The 21,188-nt window shown below is 36.2% G+C and overlaps 1 long non-coding RNA gene across 2 annotated transcripts; it reads left to right on the top strand.

Annotated features, from left to right (window-relative positions):
• The first annotated feature begins 398 nt into the window (after positions 1 to 398).
• On the top strand, positions 399 to 19,430 carry LOC127862310 (uncharacterized). Of its 2 annotated transcripts, none has more exons than XR_008040546.1 (2): positions 399 to 982; positions 17,902 to 19,430. It is a non-coding gene; the product is annotated as an uncharacterized LOC127862310 (long non-coding RNA). The 2 variants fall into 2 exon arrangements; XR_008040545.1 differs by lacking the exon at positions 399 to 982 and adding an exon at positions 3,135 to 3,154.
• Positions 19,431 to 21,188: the final 1,758 nt, after the last annotated feature.

The following is a 21,188-nucleotide window of genomic DNA, read 5'->3' as shown; positions in this document are numbered from 1 at the left end:
TAAGTTCTAACTAAGTTGTAGCCTAATTTCTCTCAATAATCGCGTACAAGTTCATTATGTTCTCTCATTGTTCAGTTCTCTCAGTGGTCGTGTTTAAGTTTTCTTTGTTCTGTCACTGTTAAGTTCTCTCAATGATCGCGTATAAGTTCTCTAAGTTCTCTCAGTGTTTAGTTCTCTCAATGATCGCGTCTTAAGTTCTCTCAGTTATTGCGTATAAGTAAGTTAAGTTCTCTCAGTGTTAGGTCTTTCATTGACCGTGTGTTAATTTGCCTCTGTGATCGCGTGTTAAATTCTAACTAAGTTGTAACCTAATTTCTCTCGATAATCGCGTATAAGTTCATTATGTTCTCTCATTGTTCAGTTCTCTCAGTGATCGTGTATAAGTTCTCGAAGTTCTCTCAGTGTTAAGTTCTCTCATTGACCGCGTGTTAATTTGTCTCTGTGATCGCGTGTTAAGTTCTAATTAAGTTGTAACCTTATTTCTCTCTATAATCGCGTATAAGTTCATTATGTTCTCTTATTGTTCAGTTCTCTCAGTGGTGGCGTATAAGTTTTCTTTATTCTCTCAGTGTTAAGTTCTCTCAGTGATCGCGTATAAGTTCTCTAAGTTCTCTCAGTGTTTAGTTCTCTCAATGATCGCGTCTTAAGTTCTCTCAGTTATCGCGTATGAGTAAGCTAAGTTCTCTCAGTGTTAAGTTCTGTCATTGACCGCGTGTTAATTTGTCTCTGTGATCGCGTGTTAAGTTCTAACTATGTTGTAACCTAATTTCTCTCAATAATCGCGTATAAGTTCATTATGTTCTCTCATTGTTCAGTTCTCTCAGTGGTCGTGTATAAGGTTTCTTTGTTCTCTCAGTGTTAAGTTCTCTCAGTGATCGCGTATAAGTTCTCTAAGTTCTCTCAGTGTTTAATTCTCTCAATGATCGCGTCTTAAGTTCTCTCAGTTATTCCGTATAAGTAAGTTAAGTTCTCTCAGTGTTAGGTTTTTCATTGATGGCGTGTTAATTTTTCTTTGTGATCGTGTGTCAAGTTCTAACTAAGTTGTTACCTAATTTCTCTCAATAATTGCGTATAAGTTCATTATGTTCTCTCATTGTTCAGTTCTCTCAGTGGTCGCGTGTAAGTTTTCTTTGTTCTCTCAGTGTTAAGTTCTCTCAGTGATCGCGTATAAGTTCTCAAAGTTCTCTCAGTGTTAAGTTCTCTCAATGATCGCGTCTTAAGTTCTCTCAGTTATTGCGTATAAGTAAGCTAAGTTCTCTTAGTGTTAAGTTCTCTCCTTGACCGCGTGTTAATTTGTTTCTGTGATCGCATGTTAAGTTCTAACTAAGTTGTAACCTAATTTCTCTCAATAATCTTGTATAAGTTCATTATGTTTTCTTATTGTTCAGTTCTCTCAGTGGTCGCGTATAAGTTTTCTTTATTCTCTCAGTGTTAAGTTCTCTCAGTGATTGCGTATAAGTTCTCTAAGTTCTTTCTCTCAGTGTTAAGTTCTGTCATTGACCGCGTGTTAATTTGTCTGTGTGATCGTGTGTTAAGTTCTAACTAAGTTGTAACCTAATTTCATTCAATAATCGCGTATAAGTTCATTATGTTCTCTTATTGTTCAGTTCTCTCAATGGTCGCGTTTAAGTTTTCTTTGTTCTCTCAGTGTTAAGTTCTCTCAGTGATGGTGTATAAGTTCTCTAAGTTCTCTCAGTGTTTAATTCTCTCAATGATCGCGCCTTAAGATCTCTCAGTTATGGCGTATAAGTAAGCTAAGTTCTCTCGGTGTTAAGTTCTCTCATTGACCGCGTGTTAATTTGTCTCTGTGATTGCTTGTTAAATTCTAACTAAGTTGTTACCTAATTTCTCTCCATAATCGCGTATAAGTTCATTATGTTCTTTAATTGTTCAGTTCTCTCAGTGGTCGCATATAACTTTTCTTTGTTCTCTCAGTGTTAAGTTCTCTCAATGATCGCGTATATGTTCTCAAAAATCTCTCAGTGTTTAGTTCTCTAAATGATCGCGTCTTAAGTTCTCTCAGTTATCGCATATAAGTAAGTTAAGTTCTCTCAGTATTAGGTTTTTCATTGACCGCCTGTTAATTTGTCTCTTTGATCGCGTGTTAAATTCTAACTAAGTTGTAACCTAATTTCTCTTAATAATCGCGTATAAGTTCATTATGTTCCCTCATTGTTCAGTTCTCTCAGTGGTCACGTATAAGTTTTCTTTGTTCTCTCGGTGTTAAGTTCTCTCAGTGATCGCGTATAAGTTCTCTAAGTTCTCTCAGTGTTTAGTTCTCTCAATGATCGCGTCTTAAGTTCTTTCAGTTATCGCGTATAAGTAAGCTAAGTTCTCTCAGTGTTAAATTCTCTCATTGACCCCGTGTTAATTTGTCTCTGTGATCGCGTGTTAAATTCTAACTAAGTTGTAACCTTATTTCTCTCAATAATCGGGTATAAGTTCATTATGTTCTCTAATTGTTCAGTTCTCTCAGTGGTCGCATATAAGTTTTCTTTGTTCTCTCAGTGTTAAGTTCTCTCAATGATCACGTATAAGTTGTCTAAAATCTCTTAGTGTTTAGTTCTCTCAATTATCGCGTCTTAAGTTCTCTCAGTTATCGCGTATAAGTAAGTTAAGTTCTCTTAGTGTTAGGTTTTTCATTGAATGCTTGTTAATTTTTCTTTATGATCACGTATTAAGTTCTAAGTTGTAACCTAATTTGTCTCAATAATCGCGTATAAGTTCATTATGTTCTCTCATTGTTCAGTTCTCTCAGTGGTCGTGTATAAGTTTTCTTTGTTCTCTCGTTGTTAAGTTCTTTCAGGGATCGCGTAGAAGTTCTCTAAGTTCTCTCCGTGTTTTGTTCTCTCAATGATCGCGTCTTAAGTTCTCTCAGTTATTGCATATAAGTAAGCTAAGTTCTCTCAATGTTAAGTTCTCTTATTGACCGCGTTTTAATTTGTCTTGTGATCACGTGTTAAATTCTAACTAAGTTGTAACCTAATTTCTCTCGATAATCGCGTATAAGTTCATTATGTTCTCTCATTGTTCAGTTCTCTCAGTGATCGCGTATAAGTTCTCTAAGTTCTCTCAGTGTTTAATTCTCTCAATGATCGCGTCTTAAGTTCTCTCAGTTATTGCGTATAAGTAAGTTAAGTTCTCTCAGTGTTAGGTTTTTCATTGATGGCGTGTTAATTTTTCTTTGTGATCGCGTGTTAAGTTCTAACTAAGTTGTTACCTAATTTCTCTCAATAATTGCGTATAAGTTCATAATGTTCTCTCATTGTTTAGTTCTCTCAGTGGTCGCGTGTAAGTTTTCTTTGTTCTCTCAGTGTTAAGTTCTCTCAGTGATCGCGTATAAGTTCTCAAAGTTCTCTCAGTGTTAAGTTCTCTCAATGATCGCGTCTTAAGTTCTCTCAGTTATTGCGTATAAGTAAGCTAAGTTCTCTTAGTGTTAAGTTCTCTCCTTGACCGCGTGTTAATTTGTCTCTGTGATTGCTTGTTTAATTCTAACTAAGTTGTAACCTAATTTCTCTTAATAATCGCGTATAAGTTCATTATGTTCCCTCATTGTTCAGTTCTCTCAGTGGTCACGTATAAGTTTTCTTTGTTCTCTCTGTGTTAAGTTGTCTCAGTGATCGCGTATAAGTTCTCCAAGTTCTCTCAGTGTTTAGTTCTCTCAATGATCGCGTCTTAAGTTCTTTCAGTTATCGCGTATAAGTAAGCTAAGTTCTCTCAGTGTTAAATTCTCTCATTGACCGCGTGTTAATTTGTCTCTGTGATCGCGTGTTAAATTCTAACTAAGTTGTAACCTAATTTCTCTCAATAATCGGGTATAACTTCATTATGTTCTCTAATTGTTCAGTTATCTCAGTGGTTGCATATAATATTTTCTTTGTTCTCTCAGTGTTAAGTTCTCTCAATGATCGCGTATAAGTTCTCTAAAATCTCTCAGTGTGTAGTTCTCTCAATGATCGCGTCTTAAGTTCTCTCAGTTATCGCGTATAAGTAAGTTAAGTTCTCTTAGTGTTAGGTTTTTCATTGACTGCTTGTTAATTTTTCTTTATGATCGCGTATTAAGTTCTAACTAAGTTGTAACCTAATTTGTCTCAATAATCGCGTATAAGTTCATTATGTTCTCTCATTGTTCAGTTCTCTCAGTGGTCGCGTATAAGTTTTCTTTGTTCTCTCATTGTTAAGTTCTTTCAGGGATCGCGTAGAAGTTCTCTCAGTTCTCTCCGTGTTTTGTTCTCTCAATGATCGCGTCTTAAGTTCTCTCAATAATCGCGTATAAGTAAGCTAATTTCTCTAAGTGTTAAGTTCTCTTATTGACCGCGTGTTAACTTGTCTCTGTGATCGCGTGTTAAATTCTAACTAAGTTGTAACCTAATTTCTCTCAATAATCGCGTAGAAGTTCATTATGTTCTCTCATTGTTCAGTTCTCTCAGTGGTCGTGTATAAGGTTTCTTTGTTCTCTCAGTGTTTAGTTCTCTCAGTGATCGCGTATAAGTTCTCTAAGTTCTCTCAGTGTTTAATTCTCTCAATGATCGTGTCTTAAGTTCTCTCGGTTATCGCGTATAAGTAAGTTAAGTTCTCTCAGTGTTAAGTTCTCTCATTGACCGCGTGTTAATTTGTCTCTGTGATCGCGTGTTAAGTTCTAACTAAGTTGTAACCTCATTTCTCTCAATAATAGTGTATAAGTTCATTATGTTCTCTTATTGTTCAGTTCTCTCAGTGGTCGCGTATAAGTTTTCTTTGTTCTCTCAGTGTTAAGTTCTCTCAGTGATCGCGTATAAGTTCTCTAAGTTCTCTCAGTGTTTAATTCTCTCATTGATCACTTCTTAAGTTCTCTCAGTTATTGCGTATAAGTTTTCTTTGTTCTCTCAGTGTTAAGTTCTCTCAGTTATCGCGTATAAGTTCTCAAAGTTTTCTCAGTGTTAAGTTCTGTCAATGATCGCGTCTTAAGTTTTCTCAGTTATCGCGTATAAGTAAGCTAAGTTCTCTCAGTGTTAAGTTCTCTCATTGACTGCGTGTTATTTTGTCTCTGTGATCGCGTGTTAAATTCTAACTAAGTTGTAACCTAATTTCTCTCAATAATCACGTGTAAGTTCATTATGTTCTCTTATTGTTCAGTTCTCTCAGTGGTCGCGTATAAGTTTTCTTTATTCTCTCAGTGTTAAGTTCTCTCAGTGATCGCGTATAAGTTCTCTAAGTTCTCTCAGTGTTTAGTTCTCTCAATGATCGCGTCTTAAGTTCTCTCAGTAATCGCGTATAAGTAAGCTAAGTTCTCTCAGTGTTAAGTTCTCTTATTGACCGCGTGTTAATTTGTCTCTGTGATCGCGTGTTAAATTCTAACTAAGTTGTAACCTAATTTCTCTCAATAATGGCGTATAAGTTCATTATATTCTCTCATTGTTGAGTTTTCTCAGTGGTCGCGTATAAGTTTTCTTTGTTCTCTCAGTGTTTAGTTCTCTCAGTGATCGCGTATAAGTTCTCTAAGTTCTCTCAGTGTTTAATTCTCTCAATGATCGCGTCTTAAGTTCTCTCAGTTATCGCGTATAAGTTTTCTTTGTTCTCTCAGTGTTAAGTTCTCTCAGTTATCGCGCATAAGTTCTCAAAGTTCTCTCAGTGTTAAGTTCTGTCAATGATCGCGTCTTAAGTTCTCTCAGTTATCGCGTATAAGTAAGCTAAGTTCACTCAGTGTTAAGTTCTCTCATTGACCGCGTGTTAATTTGTCTCTGTGATCGCGTGTTAAATTCTAACTAAGTTGTAACCTAATTTCTCTCAATAATCGCGTATAAGTTCATTATGTTCTCTCATTGTTCAGTTCTCTCAGTGGTTGCGTATAAGTTTTCTTTGTTTCTCAGTGTTTAGTTCTCTCAGTGATCGCGTATAAGTTATCTAAGTTCTCTTAAGTTCTCTCAGTGTTTAGTTCTCTCAATGATCGCGTCTTAAGTTCTCTCAGTTATCGCGTATAAGTAAGCTTAGTTCTCTCAGTGTTAAGTTCTCTCATTGACCGCGTGTTAATTTGTCTCTGTGATCGCGTGTTAAATTCTAACTAAGTTGTAACCTAATTTCTCTCAATAATCGCGTATAAAGTCATTATGTTCTCTAATTGTTCAGTTCTTTTAGTGGTCGCGTAAAAGTTTTCTTTGTTCTCTCAGTGTTTAGTTCTCTCAGTGATCGCGTATAAGTTCTCTAAGTTCTCTCAGTGTTGAATTCTCTCAATGATCGCGTCTTAAGTTCTCTCAGTTATCGCGTATAAGTTTTCTTTGTTCTCTCAGTGTTAAGTTCTGTCAGTTATCGCGTATAAGTTCTCAAAGTTCTCTCAGTGTTAAGTTCTGTCAATGATCGCGTCTTAAGTTCTCTCAGTTATCGCGTATAAGTAAGCTAACTTCTCTCAGTGTTAAGTTCTCTCATTTACTGCATGTTAATTTGTCTCTGTGATCGCGTGTTAAATTCTAAGTTGTAACCTAATTTCTCTCAATTATCACTTGTAAGTTTATTATGTTCTCTTATTGTTCAGTTCTCTCAGTGGTCGCGTATAAGTTTTCTTTATTCTCTCAGTGTTAAGTTCTCTCAGTGATCGCGTATAAGTTCATGAAGTTCTCTCAGTGTTTAGTTCTCTCAATGATCGCGTCTTAAGTTCTCTCAGTAATCGCGTATAAGTAAGCTAAGTTCTCTCAGTGTTAAGTTCTCTTATTGACCGCGTGTTAATTTGTCTCTGTGATCGCGTGTTAAATTCTAACTAAGTTGTAACCTAATTTCTCTCAATAATCGCGTATAAGTTCATTATGTTCTCTCATTGTTCAGTTCTCTCAGTGGTCGCATATAAGTTTTCTTTGTTCTTTCAGTGTTTAGTTCTCTCAGTGATCGCGTATAAGTTCTCTAAGTTCTCTCAGTGTTTAATTCTCTCAATGATCGTGTCTTAAGTTCTCTCAGTTATCGCGTATAAGTAAGCTAAGTTCTCTCAGTGTTAAGTTCTCTCATTGACCACGTGTTAATTTGTCTCTGTGATCGCGTGTTAAATTCTAACTAAGTTGTAACCTAATTTCTCTCAATAATCGCGTATAAGTTCATTATGTTCTCTCATTGTTCAGTTCTCTCAGTGGTCGCGTATAAGTTTTCTTTGTTCTCTCAGTTTTAAGTTCTCTCAGTGATCGCGTATAAGTTCTCTAAGTTCTCTCAGTGTTTAAATCTCTCACTGATCGCGTCTTAAGTTCTCTCAGTTATCGTGTATAAGTTTTCTTTGTTCTCTCAGTGTTAAGTTCTCTCAGTTATCGCGTATAAGTTCTCAAAGTTCTCTCAGTGTTAAGTTCTGTCAATGATCGCGTCTTAAGTTCTCTCAATAATCACGTATAAGTAAGCTAAGTTCTCTCAGTGTTAAGTTCTCTCATTGACCGCGTGTTAATTTGTCTCTGTGATCGCGTGTTAAATTCTAACTAAGTTGTAACCTAATTTCTTTCAATAATCACGTGTAAGTTCATTATGTTCTCTTATTGTTCAGTTCTCTCAGTGGTCGCGTATAAGTTTTCTTTGTTCTCTCAGTGTTAAGTTTTCTCAGTGATCGCGTATAAGTTCTCTAAGTTCTCTCAGTGTTTAGTTCTCTCAATGATCGCGACTTAAGTTCTCTCAGTAATCGCGTATAAGTAAGCTAAGTTCTCTCAGTGTTAAGTTCTCTTATTGACCGCGTGTTAATTTGTCTCTGTGATCGCGTGTTAAATTCTAACTAAGTTGTAACCTAATTTCTCTCAATAATCGCGTATAAGTTCATTATGTTCTCTGATTGTTCAGTTCTCTCATTGGTCGCGTATAAGTTTTCTTTGTTCTCTTAGTGTTAAGTTCTCTCAGTGATCGCGTATAAGTTCTCTAAGTTCTCTCAGTGTTTTATTCTCTCAATGATCGCGTCTTAAGTTCTCTCAGTTATCGTGTATAAGTAAGCTAAGTTCTCTCAATGTTAAGTTCTCTCATTGACCGCGTGTTAATTTGTCTCTGTGATTGCGTGTTAAGTTCCAACTAAGTTGTAACCTAATTTCTCTCAATAATCGTGTATAAGTTCATTATGTTCTCTTATTGTTCTGTTCTCTCAGTGGTCGCGTATAAGTTTTCTTTATTCTCTCAGTGTTAAGTTCTCTCAGTGATGGCGTATAAGTTCTCTAAGTTCTTTCAGTGTTTAGTTCTCTCAATGATCGCGTCATAAGTTCCCCCATTATCGCGTATAAGTAAGTTAAGTTCTTTTAGTGTTAGGTTTTTCATTGACCGCGTGTTAATTTTTCTTTGTGATCGCGTGTTAAGTTCTAACTAAGTTGTTACCTAATTTCTCTCAATAATCGTGTATTAGTTCATTATGTTCTCTCATTGTTCAGTTCTCTCGGTGGTTGCGTATAAGTTTTCTTTGTTTCTCAGTGTTAAGTTCTCTCAGTGATCGCGTATAAGTTATCTAAGTTCTCTCAGTGTTTAGTTCTCTCAATGATCGCTTCTTAAGTTCTCTCAGTTATCGCGTATATGTAAGCTAAGTTCACTCAGTGTTAAGTTCTCTCATTGACCGCGTGTTAATTCGTCTCTGTGATCGCATGTTAAATTCTAACTAAGTTGTAACCTAATTTCTCTCAATAATCACGTGTAAGTTCATTATGTTCTCTTATTGTTCAGTTCTCTCAGTGGTCGCGTATAAGTTTTCTTTATTCTCTCAGTGTTAAGTTCTCTCAGTGATCGCGTATAAGTTCTCTAAGTTCTCTCAGTGTTTAATTCTCTCAATGATTGCGTCTTAAGTTCTCTCAGTTATCGCGTATAAGTTTTCTTTGTTCTCTCAGTGTTAAGTTCTCTCAGTTATCGCGTATAAGTTCTCAAAGTTCTCTCAGTGTTAAGTTCTGTCACTGATCGCGTCTTAAGTTCTCTCAGTTATCGCGTATAAGTAAGCTAAGTTCTCTCAGTGTTAAGTTCTCTCATTGACCACGTGTTAATTTGTCTCTGTGATTGCGTGTTAAGTTCTAACTAAGTTGTAACTTAATTTCTCTCAATAATCGTGTATAAGTTCATTATGTTCTCTTATTGTTCTGTTCTCTCCGTGGTCACGTATAAGTTTTCTTTATTCTCTCAGTGTTAAGTTCTCTCAGTGATCGCGTATAAGTTCTCTAAGTTCTTTCAGTGTTTAGTTCTCTCAATGATCGCGTCATAAGTTCCTCCATTATCGCGTATAAGTTAGTTAAGTTCTCTAAGTGTTAGGTTTTTCATTGACCGCGTGTTAATTTTTCTTTGTGATCGCGTGTTAAGTTCTAACTAAGTTGTTACCTAATTTCTCTCTATAATTGCGTATAAGTTCATTATGTTCTCTCATTGTTCAGTTTTCTCAGTGGTTGCGTATAAGTTTTCTTTGTTTCTCAGTGTTAAGTTCTCTCAGTGATCGCGTATAAGATCTAAGTTCTCTCAGTGTTTAGTTCTCTCAATGATCGCGTCTTAAGTTCTCTCAGTTATCGCGTATAAGTAAGCTTAGTTCTCTCAGTGTTAAGTTCTCTCATTGACCGCGTGTTAATTTGTCTCTGTGATCGCGTGTTAAGTTCTAACTAAGTTGTAACCTCATTTCTCTCAATAATCGTGTATAAGTTCATTATGTTCGCTTATTGTTCAGTTCTCTCAGTGGTCGCGTATAAGTTTTCTTTGTTCTCTCAGTGTTAAGTTCTCTCAGTGATCGCGTATAAGTTCTCTAAGTTCGCTCAGTGTTTAATTCTCTCAATGATCGCGTCTTAAGTTCTCTCAGTTATCGCGTATAAGTTTTCTTTGTTCTCTCAGTGTTAAGTTCTCTCAGTTATCGCGTATAAGTTCTCAAAGTTCTCTCAGTGTTAAGTTCTGTCAATGATCGCGTCTTAAGTTCTCTCAGTTATCGCGTATAAGTAAGCTAAGTTCTCTCAGTGTTAAGTTCTCTTATTGACCGCGTGTTAATTTGTCTCTGTGATCGCGTGTTAAATTCTAACTAAGTTGTAACCTAATTTCTCTCAATAATCACGTGTAAGTTTATTATGTTCTCTCAATGTTTAGTTCTCTCAATGATCATGTCATAAGTTCTCTCAGATATCGCGTATAAGTGCTCTATGTTCTCTCAGTGTTAAGTTCTCTCAGTGTTTGTGTCTTAATTTCTCTTAGTGATCGCGTATATGTTTTTTTTTCTCTCAGTGTTAAGTGCGCAACATGATTTACCCCCAAACACCCAAAAAAATCTGAAATGCACCCAAATACACCCAAATTCGCTCAAAATACCCAAATACTTATAATTTTGGCAGGTTAGGGTTAGGTTAGGGTTAGGTTAGAGTATTATGGGTATTTTGGGTCTTTTTGGGGGTATTTGGGGGGTCTTAGGTTCTCCCAGTTATCGCGTATAAGTGCTCTAAGTTCTCTGAGTGTTAAGTTCTCTCAATAATAGCGTTTTAATTTTTCTCACTGATCGCGTCTTATTTTCTCTCAGTAATCGCGTATAAGTTCTTTCTGTTCTGTCAGTGTTAAGTTCTGTCAATGATGGCATTTTAATTTTCTCTCAGTGATCGCGTATAAGTTCTCTATGTTCTCTCAGTGTTTGTTTTCGCAGTGATTGTTTGTTATTTTCTCTCAATGATCGCGTCTTAATTTCTCTCAGTTATCGCGTATAAGTTCTTTAATTTCTCTCAGTGTTAAGTTCTCTAATTGACAGCGTGTTAATTTCTCTCTGCGATTGCGTGTTAAGTTCTCTCAATGATCGTGTCTTAATTTCTCTCAGTAATTACGTACAAGTTCTCTAATTTCTCTCAGTGTTAAGTTCTCTCAATGATCGCGTCTTAAGTTCTCTCAGTTATCACGTATAAGTGCGCTAAGTTCTCTCAGTGTTAAGTTCTCTCATTGACCGCGTGTTAATTTGTCTCTGTGATCGCGTGTTAAATTCTAATTAAGTTATTACCTAATTTTTCTCAATTATCGCATATAAGTTCTCTATGTTCTCTCATTGTTAAGCTCTCTCAGTGGTCGCGTATAAGTTTTCTTTGTTCTCTCAGTGTTAAGTTCTCTCATTGACCGCGTTTTAATTTGTCTCTGTGATTGCGTGTTAAGTTCTAACTAAGTTGTAACCTAATTTCTCTCAATAATCGCGTATAAGCTCATTATGTTTTCTCATTGTTCAGTTCTCTCAGTGGTCGCGTATAAGTTTTCTTTATTCTCTCAGTGTTAAGTTCTCTCAGTGATCGCGTATAAGTTCTCTCAGTGTTTAGTTCTCTCAATGATCGCGTCTTAAGTTCTCTCAGTTATCGCGTATAAGTAAGCTAAGTTCTCTCAGTTATAAGTTCTCTCATTGACCGCGTGTTAATTTGTCTCTGTGATCGCGTGTTAAGTTCTAACTAAGTTGTAACCTAATTTCTCTCAATAATCAGCGTATAAGTTCATTATGTTTCTCTTATTGTTCAGTTCTCTCAGTGGTCGGGTATAAGTTTTCTTTATTCTCTCAGTGTTAAGTTCTCTCAGTGATCGCGTATAAGTTCTCTAAGTTCTCTCAGTGTTTAGTTCTCTCAATGATCGCGTCTTAAGTTCTCTCAGTAATCGCTGTATAAGTAAGCTAAGTTCTCTCAGTGTTAAGTTCTCTTATTGACCGCGTGTTAATTTGTCTCTGTGATCGCGTGTTAAATTCTAACTAAGTTGTAACATAATTTCTCTCAATAATCGCGTATAAGTTCATTATGTTCTCTCATTGTTCAGTTCTCTCAGTGGTCGCGTATAAGTTTTCTTTGTTCTCTCAGTGTTAAGTTCTCTCAGTGATCGCGTATAAGTTCTCTAAGTTCTCTCAGTGTTTAGTTCTCTCAATGATCGTGTCTTAAGTTCTCTCAGTTATCGCGTATAAGTAAGCTAAGTTCTCTCAATGTTAAGTTCTCTCATTGACCGCGTGTTAATTTGTCTCTGTGATCACGTGTTAAGTTCTAACTAAGTTGTAACCTAATTTCTCTCAATAATCGTGTATAAGTTCATTATGTTCTCTTATTGTTTAGTTCTCTCAGTGGTCGCGTATAAGTTTTCTTTGTTCTCTCAGTGTTAAGTTCTCTCAGTGATCGCGTATAAGTTCTCTAAGTTCTCTCAGTGTTTAATTCTCTCAATGATCGCGTCTTAAGTTCTCTCAGTTATCGCGTATAAGTTTTCTTTGTTCTCTCAGTGTTAAGTTCTCTCAGTTATCGCGCATAAGTTCTCAAAGTTCTCTCAGTGTTAAGTTCTGTCAATGATCGCGTCTTAAGTTCTCTCAGTTATCGCGTATACGTAAGCTAAGTTCACTCAGTGTTAAGTTCTCTCATTGACTGCGTGTTTATTTGTCTCTGTAATCGCGTGTTAAATTCTAACTAAGTTGTAACCTAATTTCTCTCAATAATCACGTGTAAATTCATTATGTTCTCTTATTGTTCAGTTCTCTCAGTGGTTGCGTATAAGTTTTCTTTATTCTCTCAGTGTTAAGTTCTCTCAGTGATCGCGTATAAGCTCTCTAAGTTCTCTCAGTGTTTAGTTCTCTCAATGATCGCGTCTTAAGTTCTCTCAGTAATCGCGTATAAGTAAGCTAAGTTCTCTCAGTGTTAAGTTCTCTTATTGACCGCGTGTTAATTTGTCTCTGTGATTGCGTGTTAAGTTCTAACTAAGTTGTAACCTAATTTCTCTCAATAATCGCGTATAAGTTCATTATGTTCTCTCATTGTTCAGTTCTCTCAGTGGTCGCCTATAAGTTTTCTTTGTTCTCTCAGTGTTAAGTTCTCTCAGTGATAGCGTATAAGTTCTCTAAGTTCTCTCAGTGTTAAGTTCTCTCAATGATCACGTCTTAAGTTCTCTCAGTTATCGCGTATAAGTAAGCTTAGTTCTCTCAATGTTAAGTTCTCTCATTGACCGCGTGTTAATTTGTCTCTGTGATCGCGTGTTAAGTTCTAACTAAGCTGTAACCTAATTTCTCTCAATAATCGTGTATAAGTTCATTATGTTCTCTTATTGTTCTGTTCTCTCAGTGGTCGCGTATAAGTTTTCTTTATTCTCTCAGTGTTAAGTTCTCTCAGTGATCACGTATAAGTTGTCTAAGTTCTTTCAGTGTTTAGTTCTCTCAATGATCGCGTCATAAGTTTCCCCATTATCGCGTATAAGTAAGTTAAGTTCTCTTAGTGTTAGGTTTTTCATTGACCGCGTTTTAATTTTTCTTTGTGATCGCGTGATAAGTTCTAACTAAGTTGTAACCTCATTTCTCTCAATAATCGTGTATAAGTTCATTATGTTCTCTTATTGTTCAGTTCTCTCAGTGGTCGCGTATAAGTTTTCTTTGTTCTCTCAATGTTCAGTTCTCTCAGTGATCGCATATAAGTTCTCTAAGTTCTCTCAGTGTTTAATTCTCTCAATGATCGCGTCTTAAGTTCTCTCAGTTATCGCGTATAAGTTTTCTTTGTTCTCTCAGTGTTAAGTTCTCTCAGTTATCGCGTATAAGTTCTCAAAGTTCTCTCAGTGTTAAGTTCTGTCAATGATCGCGTCTTAAGTTCCCTCAGTTATTGCGTATAAGTAAGCTTAGTTCTCTCAGTGTTAAGTTCTCTCATTGACCGTGTGTTAATTTGTCTCTGTGATCGCGTGTTAAATTCTAACTAAGTTGTAACCTAATTTCTCTCAATAATCGCGTATAAGTTCATTATGTTCTCTCATTGTTCAGTTCTCTCAGTGGTCGCGTATAAGTTTTCTTTGTTCTCTCAGTGTTTAGTTCTCTCAGTGATCGCGTATAAGTTCTCTAAGTTCTCTCAGTGTTTAATTCTCTCAATGATCGCGTCTTAAGTTCTCTCAGTTATCGCGTATAAGTTTTCTTTGTTCTCTCAGTGTTAAGTTCTCTCAGTTATCGCGTATAAGTTCTCAAAGTTCTCTCAGTGTTAAGTTCTGTCAATGATCGCGTCTTAAGTTCTCTCAGTTATCGCGTATAAGTAAGCTAAGTTCTCTCAGTTATAAGTTCTCTCATTGACCGCGTGTTAATTTGTCTCTGTGATTGCGTGTTAAGTTCTAACTAAGTTGTAACCTAATTTCTCTCAATAATCGCGTATAAGCTCATTATGTTTTCTCATTGTTCAGTTCTCTCAGTGGTCGCGTATAAGTTTTCTTTATTCTCTCAGTGTTAAGTTCTCTCAGTGATCGCGTATAAGTTCTCTCAGTGTTTAGTTCTCTCAATGATCGCGTCTTAAGTTCTCTCAGTAATCGTGTATAAGTAAGCTAAGTTCTCTCAGTGTTAAGTTCTCTTATTGACCGCGTGTTAATTTGTCTCTGTGATCGCGTGTTAAATTCTAACTAAGTTGTAACCTAATTTCTCTCAATAATCGCGTATAAGTTCATTATGTTCTCTCATTGTTCAGTTCTCTCAGTGGTCGCGTATAAGTTTTCTTTGTTCTCTCAGTGTTAAGTTCTCTCAGTGATAGCGTATAAGTTCTCTAAGTTCTCTCAGTGTTAAGTTCTCTCAATGACCGCGTCTTAAGTTCTCTCAGTTATCGCGTATAAGTAAGCTAAGTTCTCTCAATGTTAAGTTCTCTCATTGACCGCGTGTTATTTTGTCTCTGTGATCACGTGTTAAGATCTAACTAAGTTGTAACCTAATTTCTCTCAATAATCGTGTATAAGTTCATTATGTTCTCTTATTGTTTAGTTCTCTCAGTGGTCGCGTATAAGTTTTCTTTGTTCTCTCAGTGTTAAGTTCTCTCAGTTATCGCGCATAAGTTCTCAAAGTTCTCTCAGTGTTAAGTTCTGTCAATGATCGCGTCTTAAGTTCTCTCAGTTATCGCGTATAAGTAAGCTAAGTTCACTCAGTGTTAAGTTCTCTCATTGACCGCGTGTTTATTTGTCTCTGTAATCGCGTGTTAAATTCTAACTAAGTTGTAACCTAATTTCTCTCAATAATCACGTGTAAGTTCATTATGTTCTCTTATTGTTCAGTTCTCTCAGTGGTTGCGTATAAGTTTTCTTTATTCTCTCAGTGTTAAGTTCTCTCAGTGATCGCGTATAAGCTCTCTAAGTTCTCTCAGTGTTTAGTTCTCTCAATGATCGCGTCTTAAGTTCTCTCAGTAATCGCGTATAAGTAAGCTAAGTTCTCTCAGTGTTAAGTTCTCTTATTGACCGCGTGTTAATTTGTGTCTGTGATCGCGTGTTAAATTCTAACTAAGTTGTAACCTAATTTCTCTCAATAATCACGTATAAAGTCATTATGTTCTCTCATTGTTCAGTTCTCTCAGTGGTCGCGTATAAATTTCTTTGTTCTCTCAGTGTTTAGTTCTCTCAGTGATCGCGTATAAGTTCTCTAAGTTCTTTCAGTGTTTAATTCTCTCAATGATCGTGTCTTAAGTTCTCTCAGTGATCGCGTATAAGTAAGCTAAGTTCTCTCTATGTTAAGTTCTCTCATTGACCGCGTGTTAATTTGTCTCTGTGATCGCGTGTTAAGTTCTAACTAAGTTGTAACCTAATTTCTCTCAATAATCGTGTATAAGTTCATTATGTTTTCTCATTGTTCAGTTCTCTCAGTGGTCGCGTATAAGTTTTCTTTATTCTCTCAGTGTTAAGTTCTCTCAGTGATCGCGTATAAGTTCTCTCAGTGTTTAGTTCTCTCAATGATCGCGTCTTAAGTTCTCTCAGTTATCGCGTATAAGTAAGCTTAGTTCTCTCAGTGTTAAGTTCTCTTATTGACCGCGTGTTAATTTGTCTCTGTGATCGCGTGTTAAGTTCTAACTAAGTTGTAACCTAATTTCTCTCAATAATTGCGTATAAGTTCATTATGTTCTCTTATTGTTCAGTTCTCTCAGTGGTCGCGTATAAGTTTTCTTTGTTCTCTCAGTGTTAAGTTCTCTCAGTGATAGCGTATAAGTTCTCTAAGTTCTCTCAGTGTTAAGTTCTCTCAATGATCGCGTCTTAAGTTCTCTCAGTTATCGCGTATAAGTAAGCTAAGTTCTCTCAATGTTAAGTTCTCTCATTGACCGCGTGTTAATTTGTCTCTGTGATCGCGTGTTAAGTTCTAACTAAGTTGTAACCTAATTTCTCTCAATAATCGTGTATAAGTTCATTATGTTTTCTCATTGTTCAGTTCTCTCAGTGGTCGCCTATAAGTTTTCTTTGTTCTCTCAGTGTTAAGTTCTCTCAGTGATCGCGTATAAGTTCTCTAAGTTCTCTCAGTGTTTAATTATCTCAATGATCGTGTCTTAAGTTCTCTCAGTTATCGCTTATAAGTAAGCTAAGTTCCCTCAGTGTTAAGTTCTCTCATTGACTGCGTGTTAATTTGTCTCTGTGATCGCGTGTTAAATTCTAACTAAGTTGTATCCTAATTTCTCTCAATAATCGCGTATAAGTTCATTATGTTCTCTCAATGTTTAGTTCTCTCAATGATCATGTCATAAGTTCTCTCAGATATCGCGTATAAGTGCTCTATGTTCTCTCAGTGTTAAGTTCTCTCAGTGTTCGTGTCTTAATTTCTCCTAGAGATCGCGTATATGTTCTTTTTTTTCTCTCAGTGTTAAGTGCGCAACATGATTTACCCCAAAACACCCAAAAAAATCTGAAATGCACCCAAATACACCCAAATTCGCTCAAAATACCCAAATACTCATATTTTTGGCAGATTAGGGTTAGGTTAGGGTTAGGTTAGAGTATTATGGGTATTTTGGGTCTTTTTGGGGGTATTTGGGGGGTCTTAGGTTCTCCCAGTTATTGCGTATAAGTGCTCTAAGTTCTCTCAGTGTTAAGTTCTCTCAATAATAGCGTTTTAATTTTTCTCACTGATCGCGTCTTATTTTCTCTCAGTAATTGCGTATAAGTTCTTTCTGTTCTGTCAGTGTTAAGTTCTGTCAATGATGGCATTTTAATTTTTCTCAGTGATCGCGTATAAGTTCTCTTTGTTCTCTCAGTGTTTGTTTTTGCAGTGATTGTTTGTTATTTTCTCTCAATGATCGCGTCTTAATTTCTCTCAGTTATCGCGTATAAGTTCTTTAATTTCTCTCAATGTTAAGTTCTCTAATTGACAGCGTGTTAATTTCTCTCTGCGATTGCGTGTTAAGTTCTCTCAATGATCGTGTCTTAATTTCTCTCAGTAATTACGTACAAGTTCTCTAATTTCTCTCAGTGTTAAGTTCTCTCAATGATCGCATCTTAAGTTCTCTCAGTTATCACGTATAAGTGCGCTAAGTTCTCTCAGTGTTAAGTTCTCTCATTGACCGCGTGTTAATTTGTCTCTGTGATCGCGTGTTAAATTCTTATTAAGTTATTACCTAATTTTTCTCAATTATCGCATATAAGTTCTCTATGTTCTCTCATTGTTAAGCTCTCTCAGTGGTCGTGTATAAGTTTTGTTTGTTCTCTCAGTGTTAAGTTCTCTCATTGACCGCGTGTTAATTTGTCTCTGTGATTGCGTGTTAAGTTCTAACTAAGTTGTAACCTAATTTCTCTCAATAATCGCGTATAAGTTCATTATGTTCTCTCATTGTTCAGTTCTCTCAGTGGTCGCGTATAAGTTTTCTTTGTTCTCTCAGTGTTAAGTTCTCTCAGTGATAGCGTATAAGTTCTCTAAGTTCTCTCAATGTTAAGTTCTCTCAATGATCGCGTCTTAAGTTCTCTCAGTTATCGCGTATAAGTAAGCTAAGTTCTCTCAATGTTAAGTTCTCTCATTGACCGCGTGTTAATTTGTCTCTGTGATCGCGTGTTAAGTTCTAACTAAGCTTTAACCTAATTTCTCTCAATAATCGTGTATAAGTTCATTATGTTCTCTTATTGTTCTGTTCTCTCAGTGGTCACGTATAAGTTTTCTTTATTCTCTCAGCGTTAAGTTCTCTCAGTGATCGCGTATAAGTTCTCTAAGTTCTTTCAGTGTTTAGTTCTCTCAAAGATCGCGTCATAAGTTCCCCCATTATCGCGTATAAGTAAGTTAAGTTCTCTTAGTGTTAGGTTTTTCATTGACCGCGTGTTAATTTTTCTTTGTGATCGCGTGTTAAGTTCTAACTAAGTTGTAACCTCATTTCTCTCAATAATCGTGTATAAGTTCATTATGTTCTCTTATTGTTCAGTTCTCTCAGTGGTTGCGTATAAGTTTTCTTTGTTCTCTCAGTGTTAAGTTCTCTCAGTGATCGCGTATAAGTTCTCTAAGTTCTCTCAGTGTTTAAATCTCTCAATAATCGCGTCTTAAGTTCTCTCAGTTATCGCGTATAAGTTTTCTTTGTTCTCTCAGTGTTAAGTTCTCTCAGTTATCGCGTATAAGTTCTCAAAGTTCTCTCAGTGTTAAGTTCTGTCAATGATCGCGTAGTAAGTTCTCTCAGTTATCGCGTATAAGTAAGCTAAGTTCTCTCAGTGTTAAGTTCTCTTATTGACCGCGTGTTAATTTGTCTCTGTGATTGCGTGTTAAATTCTAACTAAGTTGTAACATAATTTCTCTCAATAATCGCGTATAAGTTCATTATGTTCTCTCATTGTTCAGTTCTCTCAGTGGTCGCGTATAAGTTTTCTTTGTTCTCTCAGTGTTTAGTTCTCTCAGTGATCGCGTATAAGTTCTCTAAGTTCTCTCAGTGTTTAATTCTCTCAATGATCATGTCTTAAGTTCTCTCAGTTATCGCGTATAAGTAAGCTAAGTTCTCTCAGTGTTAAGTTCTCTCATTGACCGCGTGTTAATTTGTCTCTGTGATCGCGTGTTAAATTCTAACTAAGTTGTAACCTAATTTCTCTCAATAATTGCGTATAAGTTCATTATGTTCTCTCATTGTTCAGTTCTCTCAGTGGTTGCGTATAAGTTTTCTTTGTTTCTCAGTGTTAAGTTCTCTCAGTGATCGCGTATAAGTTCTCTAAGTTCTCTCAGTGTTTAATTCTCTCAATGATCGTGTCTTAAGTTCTCTCAGTTATTGCGTATAAGTTTTCTTTGTTCTCTCAGTGTTAAGTTCTCTCAGTTATCGCGTATAAGTTCTCAAAGTTCTCTCAGTGTTAAGTTCTGTCAATGATCGCGTCTTAAGTTCTCTCAGTTATCGCGTATAAGTAAGCTAAGTTCTCTCATTGTTAAGTTCTCTCATTGACCGCGTGTTAATTTGTCTCTGTGATTGCGTGTTAAATTCTAACTAAGTTGTAACCTAATTTCTCTCAATAATCACGTGTAAGTTCATTATGTTCTCTTATTGTTCAATTCTCTCAGTGGTCGCGTATAAGTTTTCTTTATTCTCTCAGTGTTAAGTTCTCTCAGTGATCGCGTATAAGTTCTCTAAGTTCTCTCAGTGTTTAGTTCTCTCAATGATCGCGTCTTAAGTTCTCTCAGTAATCGCGTATAAGTAAGCTAAGTTCTCTCAGTGTTAAGTTCTCTTATTGACCGCGTGTTAATTTGTCTCTGTGATCGCGTGTTAAATTCTAACTAAGTTGTAACCTAATTTCTCTCAATAATCGCGTATAAGTTCATTATGTTCTCTCATTGTTCAGTTCTCTCAGTGGTCGCGTATAAGTTTTCTTTGTTCTCTCAGTGTTTAGTTCTCTCAGTGATCGGGTATAAGTTCTCTAAGTTCTCTCAGTGTTTAATTCTCTCAATGATCGTGTCTTAAGTTCTCTCAGTTATCGCTTATAAGTATGCTAAGTTCCCTCAGTGTTAAGTTCTCTCATTGACTGCGTGTTAATTTGTCTCTGTGATCGCGTGTTAAATTCTAACTAAGTTGTAACCTAATTTCTTTCAATAATCGCGTATAAGTTCATTATGTTCTCTCAATGTTTAGTTCTCTCAATGATCATGTCATAAGTTCTCTCAGATATCGCGTATAAGTGCTCTATGTTCTCTCAGTGTTAAGTTCTCTCAGTGTTCGTGTCTTAATTTCTCCTAGTGATCGCGTATATGTTCTTTTTTTTCTCTCAGTGTTAAGTGCGCAACATGATTTACCCCAAAACACCCAAAAAAATCTGAAATGCACCCAAATACACCCAAATTCGCTCAAAATACCCAAATACTCATATTTTTGGCAGATTAGGGTTAGGTTAGGGTTAGGTTAGAGTATTATGGGTATTTTGGGTGTTTTTGGGGGTATTTGGGGGGTCTTAGGTTCTCCCAGTTATTGCGTATAAGTGCTCTAAGTTCTCTCAGTGTTAAGTTCTCTCAATAATAGCGTTTTAATTTTTCTCACTGATCGCGTCTTATTTTCTCTCAGTAATCGCATATAAGTTCTTTCTGTTTTGTCAGTGTTAAGTTCTGTCAATGATGGCATTTTAATTTTTCTCAGTGATCGCGTATAAGTTCTCTATGTTCTCTCAGTGTTTGTTTTTGCAGTGATTGTTTGTTATTTTCTCTCAATGATCGCGTCTTAATTTCTCTCAGTTATCGCGTATAAGTTCTTTAATTTCTCTCAGTGTTAAGTTCTCTAATTGACAGCGTGTTAATTTCTCTCTGCGATTGCGTGTTAAGTTCTCTCAATGATCGTGTTTTAATTTCTCTCTGTAATTACGTACAAGTTCTCTAATTTCTCTCAGTGTTAAGTTCTCTCAATGATCGCGTCTTAAGTTCTCTCAGTTATCACGTATAAGTGCGCTAAGTTCTCTCAGTGTTAAGTTCTCTCATTGACCGCGTGTTAATTTGTCTCTGTGATCGCGTGTTAAATTCTAATTAAGTTATTACCTAATTTTTCTCAATTATCGCATATAAGTTCTCTCATTGTTAAGCTCTCTCAGTGGTCGCGTATAAGTTTTCTTTGTTCTCTCAGTGTTAAGTTCTCTCATTGACCGCGTGTTAATTTGTCTCTGTGATTGCGTGTTAAGTTCTAACTAAGTTGTAACCTAATTTCTCTTAATAATCGCGTATAAGTTCATTATGTTCTCTCATTGTTCAGTTCTCTCAGTGGTCGCGTATAAGTTTTCTTTGTTCTCTCAGTGTTAAGTTCTCTCAGTGATAGCGTATAAGTTCTCTAAGTTCTCTCAGTGTTAAGTTCTCTCAATGATCGCGTCTTAAGTTCTCTCAGTTATCGCGTATAAGTAAGCTAAGTTCTCTCAATGTTAAGTTCTCTCATTGACCGCGTGTTAATTTGTCTCTGTGATCGCGTGTTAAGTTCTAACTAAGCTGTAACCTAATTTCTCTCAATAATCGTGTATAAGTTCATTATGTTCTCTTATTATTCTGTTCTCTCAGTGGTTGCGTATAAGTTTTCTTTATTCTCTCAGTGTTAAGTTCTCTCAGTGATCGCGTATAAGTTCTCTAAGTTCTTTCAGTGTTTAGTTCTCTCAAT

This window comes from Dreissena polymorpha, chromosome 16 (genome assembly GCF_020536995.1).
Source record: "Dreissena polymorpha isolate Duluth1 chromosome 16, UMN_Dpol_1.0, whole genome shotgun sequence".
Classification (NCBI taxonomy): Eukaryota; Metazoa; Mollusca; class Bivalvia; order Myida; family Dreissenidae; genus Dreissena; species Dreissena polymorpha.
Note: the sequence above shows the minus strand (reverse complement) of the source record. Positions and strands in the feature narration are given on the sequence as shown.